Source organism: Octopus sinensis, linkage group LG1, assembly GCF_006345805.1.
Source record: "Octopus sinensis linkage group LG1, ASM634580v1, whole genome shotgun sequence".
Classification (NCBI taxonomy): Eukaryota; Metazoa; Mollusca; class Cephalopoda; order Octopoda; family Octopodidae; genus Octopus; species Octopus sinensis.
This window is the reverse complement of record NC_042997.1, coordinates 165,991,904-166,004,359: the sequence shown is the minus strand read 5'-3', so window position 1 is coordinate 166,004,359 and position 12,456 is coordinate 165,991,904. Positions and strand designations below refer to the sequence as shown.

Sequence of the window (12,456 nt, the reverse complement as noted above, 5' to 3'; positions counted from 1 at the left end):
GCCGCAGTCAAATGACAGAAACAAGTAAAAGAGAGAATATATATATATATATATATATATAATATATATATATATATATATATACATGCATATATGGGTACAGGACTTCGCCAACTGCGCAAGCTACATGATATACGTAAAAACAGAACAAGTAAACATAGAGAAAGGACCCTTCATCAGTTATCTAATTTTCCCGCCAATAACATCAGTGCCTTACAGTCGATTATTGACACGCCTCCATGTGCGTGTCTGTGTGTGTGTGCATGTGTGTGCATGTGTGCGCACGTGCGTACATATTTATATACACACACACATAATGGACATGTATATATAGCTGTATATGGCTATATATACATACATACATTTACTCACATACACACAAACACATATCAATATATATATATACATTCATGCATACTTAAATATGTTCTATATATTCGTATATATATATATATATATATATATATATATATATTTATATATATATATATATATATATATATATAAATGTGTGTGTATGTGTAAGAGTGTACATACATGCATAATATATACATACATATATGAATGTAAGTATATATTTATATATTATATATATATAATATACACATATATATATTATATTATATTATATTATATTATATATATATATATATTTATATATATATATATTATATATATATATTTATATATACATATATATATACATATATATACACACAGATATATATTATACTATATATATATATATATATGTGTGTGTGTGTGTGGTGTGTGTGTGTGTGTTGTGTGTGTGTGTGTGTGTGTGTGTGTATGTGTATGTATGTATGTATGTATATGTATATGTATATGTATATGTATATGTATATATTAAAGTCCGCTATTGTTATTGAAAGCTAATGCTGTCTAAATATAAAGTATAATAATAATAACAAATGACTAACCTCTAATTATAAACCGGCTTGGAACGTGTACAGCAAGTCTTCTTGTTTCGGTTCTGCAATGAAAAGGTAGCAGCCCTTCGCTTTATTTATGTGTGTCTTAATTTTGACGTGGCAACTGTAAACATATCCGGCTGTCAGTTGATTGGATGAATGGACAGAAGGATGATTGTGTAGATAGTGGATGGGTGGGTGGACAGTTAGGTGTTTAGATGGAAGAGTAGAATGATAAATGGTGGTAAGGGGGGTACAGTTCACCTCAATTCTTATTATTAATATTCTGATTTTTTTCTCTTTTATTTTCACTGATCATCCACCAAAATCATGTTGCCCTCCCCATCTTCTTCTCTCTCTCTCTCTCTCTCTTCTCTCTCTCCCTCTCTTTCTCTTTTGCTCTATTCTCTCTCTGTGTTTCTCTCCTTCTCGTTGTTTCTGCTTGTCTATATGTGACTCTTTCTATATTGTTTCTCTCTTTCGCCCTCTCTAACTCCCTGTCTTCCTCTCTATCTCTCTCTTTCTCTCTGTCCCACGTGTGTCCTTCAGCTTCTTGAATTCCCTCCACCCCTAGCATGTACTTTAGCACTTGTTATCTACATACGGTTTAACTATTATAACATAGGCACAGGGATTCCATAACAGCAAGAGGCTGTGTGCATTTGGTTATATCAAATTACAGTACGTGTCACTTTATTTTATCGACCTTGAATGGTTGAGAATCAAAGAAGATCTTACAAAGACTTGAACTTAGAATATTAGAGAAACATAGCCGAATAGTGCGAAATACTTTGTCCGCAGCTCAAATGGCGCTGCCAATACATTGCATCCTTTATCTTAATTCTTTTATTATTGTCGGAATCTGAAATAAAATCCTGAATGAAGCAAAGCGATGACCACTCAAATGGACCTCTATGAACAGTAGTTAACCTTAGTTAGTGAATTGATCTTAAATGCATAACAATCCTTTTTTCAAAAAAAAACCAATGAAAATTACATTAATAAAGAAATATAACCCTTAAGACTTCTATCTACATTATCAACTACAAGAGCGTAATCCTAGAATTATCTGGTGTTATATTTTTATCGGAGTATTTGAGGAACTGTTCTGTGGTCTTGAATAAGATACGAAAGTTCTTTCCTATTTTACAGCAATTTTGTAACTAGTCATGAAAGTGTTTACTTTCTTGCTGAAGGTTAGAATGTTGTTTATCCTGTAGTTAACACCATGATGAATCTAAAGTAATTTCTACTAGACTCTCATTTACTCAGTTCACTATGTTGAGAACATGAACTATTAGGAAGTATAAGTTCCCAGTAATATATAACAATATACAAATATTTGAGGGAGAAGTATAGAAGAGATGGAAGTTAGCCCTAAGATTCAGCATATAGACAGTGAGTGTGACAGAGATGAAGGAGAGCTGAAGAGAATGTCTTGCAATATTCGGGTAGAGTAAAGGCGGCGAGCTGGCAGAAACGTTAGCATGCCGGGCTAAATGCTTAGCAGTATTTCGTCGGCCGCTACGTTCTGAGTTCAAATTCCGCCGAGGTCGACTTTGCCTTTCATTCTTTTGGGGTCGATTAGATAAGTACCAGTTACGCACTGGATTCGACACAATCGACTTAATCCGTTTTTCTGTCCTTGTTTGTCCTGTGTTTAGCCCCTTGTGGGTAGTAAAGAAATAGGTATTTCGTCTGCCGTTACGTTCTGTGTTCAAACTCCGCCGAGGTCGACTTTGCCTTTCATCCTTTCGGGTCGATAAATTAAATACCAGTTACGCACTGGGGTCGATTTAATAGACTTAATCCATTTGTCTGTCCATGTTTGTCCCCTCTATGTTTAGCCCCTTGTGGACAATAAAGAAATAAGAATCGTTACCACGCCGGGCAAAATTCTTAGCTACATTTCGTTCCTCTCTACGTTCTGAGCTTAAATTCCACTGCGGTTGACTATACCTTTCATCCTTTCGGGATAGATAAAATAAGTACCAGTTGAGCTCTGGGTCGATGTAAACGACTTATCTCTTCCCCCTGAAATTACTGGCCTTATATCAAAATTTGAAACCAATGTCTGAGTAGATTTTGCATTACCAGTAGTCGCTAAAATAAGTACTTGTGAGAACCAGTTGAATGCTATGGGTGTGTATCCTTGTGCCACACTATGAAAGCATTATTATTCACAATGCATCAAGTTGAATTTTTAATGAATTTATTTATTTATCCAATCATGTGGCCACGAAAACGTGAATCAAAAACGTTCTTTCATAAAATATAATAAATGATAGTTTAATGTCTGTTGAAATGCAAGTCATTGTATAGAATGAAAACAAATTAAGTTACCCCACCCAACTCGCTAGTACGCGTGCAAGTAAAGCCTCAAATCATGGCACCCACTAGTCAACGTGATATTTCAGTGAAGATATTCCCCTCATAATATTTCACCTATAATTAATCTTGTTATATAATTGCATATAACGTAAGAGTGGCTGTGTGGTAAGTAGCTTGCTTACCAACCACATGGTTCCGGGTTCAGTCCCACTGCGTGGCACCTTGGGCAAGTGCCTTCTACTATAGCCTCGGGCCGACCAAAGCCTTGTGAGTGGATTTGGTAGACGGAAACTGAAAGAAGCCTGTCGTATATTCTATCGGTCTCTTTTTGCCGAACCGCTAAGTGACGGGGACATAAACACACCAGCATCGGTTGTCAAGCAATGCTAGGGGGACAAACATATATATATATATGTGTGTGTGTGTGTGTGTGTGTGTGTGTGTGTGTGTGTGTGTGTGTGTGTGTGTTTGTGTGTGTGTGTGTGTGTGTGCGCGTGCGCGTGTATGTTTGTGTGTCTGTGTTTGTCCCCCTAGCATTGCTTGACAACCGATGCTGGTGTGTTTATGTCCCCGTCACTTAGCGGTTCGGCAAAAAGAGACCGATAGAATAAGTACTGGGCTTACAAAGAATAAGTCGAGGGGTCGAGTTGCTCGATTAAAGGCGGTGCTCCAGCATGGCCGCAGTCAAATGACTGAAACAAGTAAAAGAGAAAAGAGAAAGAGAACCCTTCAAAAAATACTTTTGTTAATATTTCCTTTTTAATATGCGCTTCATTTCAAGGTGGTAAGCTGGTGGTATCGTTAGCACGCTGAGCAAAATACTTTGTGGTATGTCTTTACGTTCTGTGTTCAGATTCTGCCCAGGTCGACTTTGCCTTTCGTTCTTTCGGGATCGATAAATTAAATACCATTATGGTCGATATAATCGACTTACCCCACTTCCATAAAACTGTTGTCCTTGTTCTGACATTTGAAATCAATATTTCTTTTACTAAACTTTTTTCTTGAAATTCTAATACATTAACTCTTAAACTGTATAATCGTTGTTCTGCTTTTATTGAGATTCATTTATGTTTATTCACTAAAGTTATTCAACGAAGAAACAGCAGTGCTCGTTGGCTTTGCTAACTTTACCAGGCTGCTAAGATTTGTGTGACTGGTCTCCATCAGCAACTGGGTATTGAAAAGAAAAAGTAAAGAAAAGTGGACATTGAGGAAAAAGGGAGCCGCGTAAATTCTGTAAAAGACTGTTAAACTAAGAGGCGTGTTAGGCCTGCAAAAGTTCGCTCTAAAGGTAACTTCAGTGCGTAACTGAGATATATGTGTTATTACGATCAGAGTATCAGTGACCATGTACGATCAAAGACTTTGATATCTAATAAATTATGTAAGATCATTACCCAGTAAATTATCCCTGGCAGCACACGTGTTTCACTTCTGATCCGTTAGAAATAGATAAACGGGTAACTGAAACCATGTTTTTAGGCATGTCTCCCCACATCACACTCAGTAGAAAACTCAATGGCCTATTGGTTTATTCATCACTGTGCTGCAAGCTATTCAGCCAATATATGTGTGTGTGTGTGTATGAATGTGTGTATGTATTGTGTTTGTATGTGTATGAATGTGTGTGTGTGTGTGTGTGTGTGTGTGTGTGTGTGTGTGTGTGTATGTGCGTGTGTGTGTACGTATGTATGCATATATATATATATATATATATATATATATATATATATATATATATATATATATATATATATATATATATATATATACCAAACCTAGAATACCTAGAGAATATCTCTCGCTCCTAAAACCTCGGCAGCATCCACCCAACAGCGCAACTGTTGTAATATCACAACCCAGTCTACAAATGTTTGAGGGTCGGGTCATGTGATGTCTTCGTATACCACATGACTTTCAGACATTCTCGCCTCCTTATTGCTTCCGTTCTTTCTGGTACCTTCTCAAAAGAATTTTCATAAACTGTAAAGCATCCCTTTTTCCTTTGCTCTGAACATTGATGGCTGTTCGCTTTATATCCAGCTCCAAACTAGGTACGCTTGAGTAAACTTCACCAAATCTTCCCCCTTGGCATACACACATGCCAGGTGCGGAAATAATTCAGGTAACTTCAAACCAATCAGACCATGTCACTTCCATTATATTCAAACATTGAGCCTAGAACTTGCTTCTTTACTTACCGAACTTTTTAATACTTCACTCTTTAAACCATCTGTCTTTAATCATTCACCCTCTAATCTCTCATTCTCTCACATTCCACTGGGATATATCCTGGCTTTTGTATCCCATTCGAGAGGAAGGCAAACCCACTTTTGACCCAGTCAACTACCATTCAGTTGCCCACGCATCTATCATCTCTAAGATAATGAGGATAACTTATAACGAAGTTCTCAACACTGAATCTCTCTCTCTTTCAATCTGTCTGTCTGGCTATATGTCTCTCTCTCTCTCTCTCTCTCTCTCAGTCTGTCTGTCTGTTTCTCTCTCTCTCTCTCTCTCAGTCAGTCAGTCTGTCTGTCTGTTTCTCTCTCTCTTTCTCTCTCTCTCTCTCTCCTCTCTCTCTCTCTCCTCTCTCTCTCTCTCTCTCTCTCTCTTCTCTCTCTCTCTGCGTCTTCCTTAGTGACCATAAGTGCGGCTTCCGAAGTCCAACTTCAAAGGAAATCTATTTTCTTGCCATTTGCCATTGAGACCTCACTTTGGAATAGTTCAGTGAAATCAATATTGTTGCAAAGCCTTCGTTTATATCTGGTAGGTAAAGTTTTTTTTTTTTTTATCAAAACTCCTCTTCTTTAGGTTCCACCCATCTCTCATTCCTTAGATGTACAACATTCTATCAGATCGCACCACGGCGGCATCCATTAACAGAGCTCTTCTTACTCTTAATTAACTCTAATGTTCTCCAAGGTTCGGTTTTGTCCCCATGTCTTTTCCTTCTATACACCAATGATCTGTTTGCCGCCACATCCACTCTTACGCAGGTGACACAACTTTTCATTTCTCTGCAACTTTTGCTAACCATGCATCACCCACCTGCATCATAGACTCTAAAACCCCAAACCTGCATTGATTCCATAAATGGAAACCTTCAGAGTATCCTTCAATGGAGTATTGTCAACCACATCACTTTTAAAGACAAAAAAAATCTAATACTACTCATATATAAAAAAAAAAATCACCACCGTAACACACTCCCACTAAACTTTAGCGGTACTCTGCTAGATCCCTCACAGTCGCTCGAAATGATCGGTTTGTCACAGAAGATCTTTCCCAATGAAGGAATATACTTAGCATAGCTAGGACCGCATCCCGCAGATTGGTTCTTCTTTTTAAAACCAGAAAATATTTCAGTCTCCAACAGCTACTGACACAAGTGAGGGCAATAGGTGAATATTGCTTCACCATTTGGTGCTGTTGCTAAGCACATAGACATCCCGTTGCACCAGTTCACTTATCTATAGAAATTAGTTGCGATATCAGCGGTGCCAAGCTGTATCGACCTTTACCTTTCCCTAGGATAACATCGGTGGCGTAAAGAGGGTATGCATGGGCAATTGCTAATCTTTTATAAACAATCTTACCTGGATCTGTGCCTCGGAGGGGAACTTCTTAAGTGCAATGCCACGGTCATTCATGACCGAAGGGGGGATTTACCCTTTAGAGACTACCTTATCTATAGATAGATAGATAGGTTTTATGGAAGTGGGGTAAGTCGATTATATCGACCCTAATGCTCAAATGGTATTTAATTTATCGATCCCGAAAGTACGAAAGGCAAAGTCGACCTGGGCAGAATCTGAACTCAGAACGTAAAGACGGAAAAATATACCACAAAGTATTTTGCTCAGCTTACCGCCTTGAAATGAGGCGCATATTAAAAAGGAAATATTAACAAAAGTAGTTTTGAAGGGTTAGTTTTCTTACAAAGAGGTCATACATATAATGTATGTATGTGTGAATGAGTTCGTGTGTGCGCGTGCGCGCGCGCGTTGAATAAACTGTCGTTTAAATGACGCAGAAATGAAAATAATACTGACATCTCATTTTAAACTGATATATTTACCAAAATTGCATTAAAATATCTTGATATATTAAAGAGTAATTTTATTCAATAAAATCGCTATTGGCTTCAACCATGGCCTCCAGACGACTTCAGAATCTCCTGCAACTCTTCTGGTCGATCTGCTTGTTTCAGTTGGTGAATGCTGCCATAATCGTTGCCTCATTTTATCTTTGGTGTTACAAGGTCTCCCGTTGGTCTCCCGTTCAACTGCGCCCACTCATAATAATCAATGGGATTGCAATCTGGGGAGTTAGGTGGCCAGATTATAGGGGTGATGTGGTCGCAGAAATTTTCTGACAGCCATGACTAGGTTCTCCCGCTTGTGTGGTATGGTGCAGAGTCTTGTTGCCAGACATAGGGTCTTCAAACAGCCACCCTCTTGACCCAGGGCAGCACTAACTCCTCCAGGAATTTGACGTAGGCCTTCGTGTTGAGTCTGAGGGCGTGTGGAAAGTTGAATGGAAGCATAACGTTGATTTTTATCACTCTCGGTACATGTTCTCAGATTGTACTGTCCTCAGATTGACGCACTATCACTGAATTGTTCGTATTGAAGCCTCGTATTGCAGCCAATGTTAACCAGTAGAGCATGTTGTTTCCAAATTTCTGGCTGAGTGAATTGCGTCATGGTCCAGATTTTCTCACAGAAGGTGCCCAACTGACTCTACTACACTGCGTAGTCGACAAAATCAAAAACAAACAATACACATGCACAAAACTGAAAATATAAAATGGCGACAATTTACCCATTGCATTCGGTATATGTACTTATGTGCGTGTGTGTGTGTGTAGAGAGAGAGAGAGAGAGTTGCCAGCTTCCACAATAATGGCTCGAGAGTCAATACGTAGAGAAGCGAACGTGCAATGTCGAAAGGTCTCGATAGATGTCCATTTACGCGAATTACCGAATCACCGAATTACAGTAGATAGATAGATAGATAGAGAGAGAGAGAGAGAGATAAATAGACAGACAGACAGACAGACAGACAGATAGATAGATAGATAGATAGATAGATAGATAGATAGATAGATAGATAGATAGATAGATAGATAGATAGATAGATAGATAGATAGATAGATAGATAAACTAGAGAGATACTATTGACAATATAATAATTTATTTATCTTACAGTATTATATGATATACTATGAATATAATATAACATAACATTATATAAAATTAACGATTAGTTTAAAAAAGCATAAAAGGCCAACAAATTTTTTCGACTTACATACATTTTTTCTGATATACATACATAATAACAGTTCCCCTATATATAAAGTCACTTCAGGGTCATGGTTTCAAGATAGACAATATTCTGTGTGAAAGGGCGGCTGGATTGTAAAAATTAATTCAAATTTCTATGTATTATGAACGTGAGCGTTAACTCTTCAATCACACATCATTTACAGTTTAAAAATACAATAAAAACACTTTAACGGACGATACAACCAAGTAAGTGGAATCCAAAACCATCGGAATTCACTTCATTACATCTCAAACATACCAACTGAAACCCTTATATATTAAAACTTATTACGGAATTCTTCCTACGATAAATTAAGTAAACTTTTTATTAGATTTCTATTCATATCTATTACAGAATTATCCCTTCGAGAAAATAATAAATATGGAAGATGATTATTACTGAATTTAGTTAATATTTTTTTATATCAGTTAATTTAAATAAATAAAAGAGTTGTAGTATTGAGGATGTAATTGTTTATATATTTTTTGTTGCAGTTATACATAGGGGATGACAGATACTTAATTATATACATTTATATACACACATATCTTGTATGTTGTGGTGACAAGGGAGTATCTTTGACATGAAAGGGTTTCAATTGGTATGTGTTTGAGTTGTAATTAAGTGAATTTCAATGGATTTTGGATTCCACTCACTTGGTTGTATCGTCCGTTAAAGTGATTTTGTTGTTTTTTAATTGCAATTGCTGTAATGATTGAATAGTTAACGCTCACAATCATAATACATAGACATTTGAATTAATTTTTACAATTCAGCCGTCCCTTTACACGAAATTTCATCTATCTTAAAATCATGACTCTGAAGTGACTTTATATATAAGGGAACTGTTATTATGCATGTATATCAGAAAAAATATATATAAGCCGAAACAATTTGTTGGCCTTTTATGTCTTTTTTAATAATTGTTTATGTTATATAATATTATGCTATGTTATATTATATTCATAGTATATCATGTAATATTGTAATATAAATTAGAGTATTGGATTGTCAATAGTATCTCTCTATTTGATTTATCTTTATAATTGCATTATACCAATATTTATATGGTATTCAACTGACGTACCAGTGAAATGGATGTTTAACACACCTCTTCGAAGGATTTCTTTTCCTCAGTTTGTTACTTTATATATATATATATATATATATATATATATATATAAGAATAAATGTTTTTATATATAATGAACGTGAAATACAGGAAGGGACGAACACGGAACACAGACAAATCATTCGAAGCCTTCAATCTTCAGTCAGACACCGAATCATCATAGCAAATTTCGGCTGTTCAATATATATATATATATATATGGTGCTCCAGCATGGCCACAGTCATTAAACTGAAACATATAAGAGAATATATATATATATACATATATATGTATGTATGTATGTGTATGTGTATATATAGAGATGAGATGGAGATACTCACACACACACACACGCACACACACACACACACAAACCAATTGTCGGAAATTTATTTCAACTCCTTTCGGATCTCTGTTTCATCTCAAGTTTTAGACATCTGTTTGATTATTGCCCATGCAATAATCAAACAGCATATCACTTCTAAAGAGCACAACCATTTCGACACTTGCTGTTGGCAAACGAGAGCTTTACCGTCATAGTGTTAATATGAGACGGAAGAAATATCTGTAAACGAAACTGGCTGCAAAATAAATAAATAAATAAATAAATACATTTATAACAGAGGAAGTGGTAAAGAAGAGAATATTCGAGTAAGACGTAATACTGGTAAACGATTGCGTTAGATCAAACAGATGGCCTTATTTCATTGAGCAGCTTATCATCTTATCACTTGTAAAAGTATCAAATCCTCGCGTCGCAAAAGAACGACCTTGAGAGAAGATACTTTATTGCCGGACAGCTATAAATCTATTATGCGTTTTTTTTTTTTTTTAATTATACATTTATTTTAGATTTTTCGTCGTTTTCTTTTTCTGTCTTTTCATTTATTTATATCTTTTCGAAAATCAGATATTTCATCTTCTCAACTCACATTCACACCCATTCGCATTTCAATTCATTCTGAGTTCAAACTCCATCGAATCTAACTTGGGTTTTCACCTTTCCACAATTGTTAAAACAAGTACTAATCAAGTCCTAGGACCGATTAAATTAACCATACTCCACTTCCACTTCTCTAAATTTGAGGTTTCGATCCAATGTTAGGAACCATTCTTTTATTTTATTTTTAATACTTTTATATATGAAAATGAAATCAAGCAACAGTCTGCGAGTTTCGATTTCTGAATAAAACTAATTCATTCCACCATCGAACAAAAGACAAGCGCTATAAATTTCAGTTGTACACTACCGTCAGAAATTAATTAGCACCCTTGATTTGCTCTTCACTCAAGGTATGTGCTGTCACCTAGTGGCCATATCTCGAACTATTGCTTTGTTGCGAGTTCACTGTTGCGCAGAACGATGACGTAACTTTGTTTGCAGAGCAGTTTGAGAGTCTACAGCCTTATGATGTTGACATAGCAGTGCAACAACAACTTGGAGTGCGGATGCAGACAAATCTTCCTTTGTTTAATAGATATAGGTAGCGCCTCGCAAGGACCGAAATCACCATACTAAGTTTTCTCATCGCGTAAGACGTTTTGAACAGCTCATAGGTTAATTAATTTAACCTATTTAATGTAGAAATTTGAGAAGTGCTAATTAATTTCTGACGCAAGTGTATATAATATAAATGTGTATCTGAATAGGGAATTATTTAAGTGAGAGCACTAGAACAGAGGCAGATATAAGTACTCGAGAAATCAAGTAAGCGGACAGCTAGTGATCCCCTCTCTTCCTTTGTGTGACGCATGTTTCTTGGAAAGGGATGAAAGTACTAAATCCGAAGAGTTAAGATGTCGATAAGTAGCGTAGCTTGAGTATGTACCACCCGAGCAGCCCATGAGTATTCCGCCTCTCTCCTGCATCCTTACCTCTTATACAAGTTTATTCAGGTAGCCCAAAAGTGCCGCGCCCATAAATGCGTAGCCTGAAGCGTACCGCTCCTTCACCTTCCCCCGCTGCGACACTGCTATCGAAGCGAAATGCCGTCAAACTATATACATCTGATGTTTCAGTTATCCAGGTGTTTCTTGTATCGGTCATCCAAGTGATTCTAGTCTTAGTCGTCCGCTGACTTAGTTATCTGGGACTCTCTCGTATCGCTATTCGGTTTTCTTTGTTCTCCTCTGTACATTAGAGTAAGAAATATCGCTTCTTAGTTCGGCAACAATCACACAAAATTACAACGAAGAAATATAATTGTCAACTTCAAGGAATGTAGCAGTAGAGATAAAGTGGCATACGTTCAGCTAGCAATCGGAAACAGAAGCTAATAGTAGTGTAAATGAATTAATTGAAATGGCTTAAATCAAGAGTCAAAATTGTGTCGAAGTCAGAGTTCGGTGCAAGTTTACATTTTACGTCACGATAGCTACTACAAAAGATACAAGTATACAAGTATAAAAGAGATTACGAAGGATATTCAGGTGAAACTGTTAATCGATAATAATAACCCAATTAACTATTTTACAATTGGCTTCTATGATTGTTAATGAATTAATCCCCTCATCTTTCTAAAATACTTCTTACCTCGCGGAACATGTTAAGCAAATCCATAGAATTCGATTACAGTAGAGGTGGGGACATTTTTTGATAAGTTGCTCTATTTTCTAAAATTGCAAATTCAGTATTTCCCTTTTGCAAGTCTACAAATGACTATGGACCAAAAATTTTAATTCTTAATTTCTGGGATCTAATAGGAGTACGGAAGTGCTAGGAATAAATTTTCTATACAGTAATCCAT

General features: G+C 36.3%; 1 protein-coding gene across 2 annotated transcripts in view; it reads right to left on the bottom strand.

Annotated features, from left to right (window-relative positions):
* Nucleotides 1-1,087, bottom strand: part of LOC115213260 (CD109 antigen) — a 60,728-nt gene extending 59,641 nt beyond the window's left edge. For both annotated transcript variants that reach the window (XM_036506461.1, XM_029782197.2), the window contains exon 1: nt 942-1,087. The gene's annotated coding sequence lies outside the window, so the exon portion shown is untranslated. The remainder of the gene's footprint in view (nt 1-941) is intronic.
* Between the last annotated feature and the right edge of the window lie 11,369 nt (nt 1,088-12,456).